The sequence below is a fragment of the Diabrotica virgifera genome, chromosome 4, assembly GCF_917563875.1.
Source record: "Diabrotica virgifera virgifera chromosome 4, PGI_DIABVI_V3a".
Taxonomy (NCBI): domain Eukaryota; kingdom Metazoa; phylum Arthropoda; class Insecta; order Coleoptera; family Chrysomelidae; genus Diabrotica; species Diabrotica virgifera.
Genome location: NC_065446.1, coordinates 65,183,745 through 65,188,876, shown reverse-complemented (window position 1 = coordinate 65,188,876; position 5,132 = coordinate 65,183,745). Strand labels below are relative to the sequence as shown.

Sequence of the window (5,132 nt, the reverse complement as noted above, 5' to 3'; positions counted from 1 at the left end):
ACCAACGCACCTGCTCATATCCAATATTATTAATAGTAAACAGACATAAAAATAACATAAACCTTACGCCAATCAATATTTATTTATTTAAACCATTATTATGTATTGATAGCAAATGAGAAAATTATTTATTGTACAAAATAAAAATATTTTGTAGAAATAAACTTCACAAAATTTTATGAGATTAGTAGACACTCCCACTATTTCTAATAATTCTTCTTTTTTTAATGAAAGATTAAGTTGATTTGAGTTGATTTTAGCAGTTAATAGTGTGAGGTAGGAATTTTTGTGTTGTACGTTTCCTATTCCGAATGTCTCAAAAAAAATCTCGCGAGAGCGAATGTAGTATATTTAGTCCATTCCGAAGTTGTAGTTTGTTTTGACATTTCCGTTTTATTTAACCTAACCTATGTTTTGTGTTTTATTGTGTTGTATACAAGGAGTTGTATATTGAAATTGAATTGATTCTTGTTTCATTGAATATAGAGGAGTTGTTCTGTTGCAAGTTGTTCTAGTTTTGTTGTTTTAAAATCTGCGAAAAACTATTTATAGATAATGGTGAACTTAAACAAGAAATGGACATGCAGTTTGCTGATTACTTAATTGTGTACTCACAACACATAGGTACAGGCATTATGCAAATACATACCATTTAGAGGATACTTCATTCAAATTGGAGGACTCTGCGATATTGGGCTTCCTTAATAGTTTACCAGACGTAGACACTGTCTTTTTCTTGGTAGAAAATGACACCTGTTTCACCCTTTCTGAATTTTCTCAAGTCTCATATTTGGATCAACGTGAAATTTGTTGGCTTTCACAGCTTTAATTTGATTAACGGCTGTCATTAAAATATCTTCACTGTTGCATTTTTGACCTAATGCAATTACTTACAGTGCTGAGCAGATAGTATCTCATGAAATTTCTATCTATCCCTCGGTTTTTGATGTGTGCGTAGGTGCTGAAGACTCCAGTTCTTCCCAAATATCACTGCTTGGAACTTAATTATTTAGTGTGACTCATGTAATACAAAGGTAGTGAATGTGCTGGCAAATATTTGATTGAATTTAATTTAATAAAATAATCAAGGCAAGTACATGAGTAGGAATGGTAGCATATTTTACATAGTATGTAGCTGACAAGATAACATACATTAAACAGTTTCTCTGTAACAGTACATATTTTTGAGTTTGTTTTATTTTTAATTATCCATTTTTTAAATTCATCATTTCCTTCCACACTTTCAATATCAAATTTATAATTTGTGGCTACAATTAATGGCAGTCAATCAATCAGTCCTTTTTCCTGAAAGCCACAAAAATGTTGACAAAATTAAATCAAAACATATTTACAAACCTTTTGTTATCTGAATTAGTCTTTCCACTTGTTTATCTCGAGTGTAGTGTGTCAAATTATGCATGCTTTTATCTAGTTGTTTCACCTTTTTATAATACTGTGCATACTCTCCAAGTACATATTTGTATTTGTTAGTAATTCCTTTCTATAACAGTAGAACCCCGACTTAGTATTCAAACTATAATTTTTACTCAGGTACTCATAAAATTTAACAGTACCAGAATCATTCTCCAGTTGGAAAATTCAACAAATCTTTTTAAAAGTTGTTAACTTCTAAAGTACTTTGTACTTTGTATAAATTTCAAGCACTTGTATACATACTTCCATTCTTTTTTCAACTACAGAAATTTTTGTTAGATTAGTTTTCCAGGCACAATCAATGTGCCAGGAACAAAATAATCGATTAGACACAGCTGTCACATTATCACTGCTGTCCATCCGTTATAAAAAGTTTCCATTATATCTCTCATAAACATATCTGTAGTGATATTATTAGGTAGAAATTGTAGTATTCATTCTATTTGAAATCATGTATGTCACAGCAACGCCTTCACCAATATTAGTTCCATAGGTACCATCAATACAAACAATTTTTTTTGCAAATGTCATGACAGCATAACGTTGTACATATATCATTCATAATGATAATGCAGAAATCTGAGCAATCTAAATTATGCTGACTATCCTCAGAGCCTTGAGGTCTGTAGTATAATACACTGGCTACACACTACGTTTTGCCTGAGACCATGTCTGCAGAGACTCATTTGCGCAGGTAAGAGCAGCAAGACGGTATCACATGTAAGCCTCCAAGCGCCGCCTGTACTCTCATCAACATGCTGAAGATTTTACCTGTGCAGTTTTACTTGAAGTGTGGTCAGAAGTTCAGTCCGGCAAAAGTTTTCAAGGTGGACAGTCGAAATGAGTGATATTAGAAGCATTGCAAACCTATTCTTAATTGAAGAGTTGTACAAATTTTTGAGCTGGCATGCATTATGGAAGGTGAAAAGTAGAGAATGAAGCATACACTTTAATGATTGAAAAATTAAAAGAGGCAATATTTTATTTTTATATTTTTAGTTCATTCTAAAATAGAGAATTCTTTTAAATCATATAAATTTCTTTTACCATTTTAGTATTTAATTTTCCAATATTGGGGTACTACTGCCAAAAAAAATTTATATACTTATAATAATAGAATATAATAATTAATCAACTTATGTATTTCTGCTAAGTTCTGACACTGTTTTCTTGTGGCATATTTAATGTAGTATTATGTTCATATGGGATTGAGCCACTGTTGTAGGTGTAAAGAAAATTGCATTTCTTAATTTACTACTGATTGGTGTTTCAATTTCCACTCCGGAAGTCTTTCTACTCTCTACAAAAATTTAAGCAGAATTTTGGGCATGGATGCCAAATTTTTGTCGAAATAAAAGATGCTAATCGAATTTCTAACTGTCTAAGAAATTTCCTGCTATTTCTATTGTTGACACTTGACACACATATTTGTTGCATATTTGCGTTTGTGGAATAATCATATCTACCTGAAAAGGTATTTTGTAAGTTTCTATCAATTAAAAACCATGATTAATTTAAAAAAATTTCTTTATTAAACTATATCTACGTTCACAATATTTAGAACTTGAATTAAATTCTATAATTAAACTATATTATGAATTACACCATCTATTTTGTCATGGTACACTACCTTCATTATTGAAATACCATAAAAAAAGTTTATCCTTAGTTTGCTTGGCGTCTCTGGAAATACTTATATAATGTTATCTCTGCATATCAATGAGATTAGAATCTTCTGTTCTTAAACCATTCCTATTGTCAACGTCTAAGCTTCCAATGGGAGTATAGGTTGAAGCATATTTAATTCTCAAAAAGTTATGGAGTACACAATATGTCATGACAATGATATATACAGTTTTTAGATTTAAATTAATAGTGGTATGGAAAATTCAAAATCTGTTAGCTAAAATACCAAAGGCATTTTCTACAACTCGCCTTGTCCTTGACAGGCGGTAATTGAATATTTTGCGTTCATTTGTTAATTCTCTTTGATTAAACGGTTTTAAGAAATGTGGAGCTAAGGCAAAAGCTTCAACACCAATAAACACGTCACTAAGCATTTTATCTGAACCACTGAGGCGATCAAAGACTGGAATTTGTAATGTATTTTCTTTTAATTTGTTGTAAAATATTGTTTGCTCTATAACACCTCCATCACAAATTCTCCCATTCACGCCAAATTCGTATATTATGAACTCATAATTAGCATTTACAACTGCCATCAAAACCATACTATGAAATCCTTTATAGTTATAAAAATAGGAACCTTGCCCATTTGGTAGAATACTCTGCACATATTTGCCGTCAACGGCACCGAAGCAATGGGGAAAGTTCAATCTTGCTTCAAATTCCTTTGCTATATGTTTCCATTATTCTTGTGGCTTTGGAATCTAACAAAAATATTTTTTTAGGATTTCTCTGACACAGTTTCCAGTACAGAACTGCCACAGGAATCTCCAGTGGAGTTGCAACCGCTCTCACGGACGTCCACAAATCAAGTTACAAAACTGTTACATGACTCTATTGGAGTTGCAACTGCAATTGGATAAAAGTGAAATTCGAATAATGCCAGAAAGACTATAACCGTCCAAAGTGATAGTGTGAAATTAAAATCAAATGATTACGTATAAATCATATTTATAATAATTATAAATAGTAGCTGTATTTTTTAAATAAACAGATTTGATAAGTTATATTATTTTTCTACAGTTGGTATGTTTTAATAAATATATTTTAAGACTACTGACAGTATTGTTGGTACTTTGGATCTTTTATTTATAGTAGAGGATCCAATATAATGTCGATCTGCACCGATCTGTTTAATAATGGATTAAAATTATTGGATATGTAATTTAGTATGGTAACAATTATAAAAAACAAGGGGTGCCCGATATAATTTTGTTCTGACTATAATTAACATGCATACATAATCGAAAACCTCTTATACCCGAAGGTGTCGAGGTGTACAAGCTCTCTTAAATTTTTTTCTACAAATGTACACCACTCTTTTCTGTCTCTAGCTAGTTCCTTCGGCTCACTCTATGTCTTCCCTCTTTCTTTGAGAATCTTGCTTATCCTATTGTTCCATGTTTTTCTTGGTCGTCCTGTACAGTGTATGCCAGTAGTACAGTCTCATTTACGCATTCAGTATTATTTTCTGTCATCCATGGTTGAAATTTAGCGTATTCCTTGTCATAGATACGTTTATTTGGTAATAGATTCTCAGTCGCTTTATTGGCTTTTTTTCAGAAATATCGAATTTCTCTTGCATTCTGACTTTTTTGACAATTTCACATAGAAAAACTTTGTTTATGTTAATACCAAATTGCTAACCAACATCACTTTTCTACCAACAGTACTAAATACCTGCTGCGATACAGTATTTCTTCTAATTTATTATATTATAAAATTAAAACTTTAACTGACGCAATGAACCGCTATGACATAAAATTTTATATTCACCACATGCATAATTATGTAATTTATAAGCTTGTCGCCCTTAGGGTATAAACATCTATTTAATGCCCTTGATACATAAATAACTGTTTAATATATAAAAAAAGTAATTTTTTAATTATTCATTAATTATAGTCAAAACAAAATTATATCGGGCACCCTTTTTTTATAATTTGTAAACATACTAAATTACATCAAATAATTTTAATCCATTAAACAGATCGGTGCAGATGGACCTTACA

At 31.0% G+C, this 5,132-nt stretch overlaps 1 long non-coding RNA gene across 1 annotated transcript; it reads left to right on the top strand.

Moving 5' to 3' along the window:
* Positions 1-355: 355 nt before the first annotated feature.
* On the top strand, positions 356-4,127 carry LOC126883531 (uncharacterized). Its single transcript, XR_007697690.1, has 2 exons — positions 356-624; positions 3,846-4,127. It is a non-coding gene; the product is annotated as an uncharacterized LOC126883531 (long non-coding RNA).
* The last annotated feature ends 1,005 nt before the right edge of the window (positions 4,128-5,132 follow it).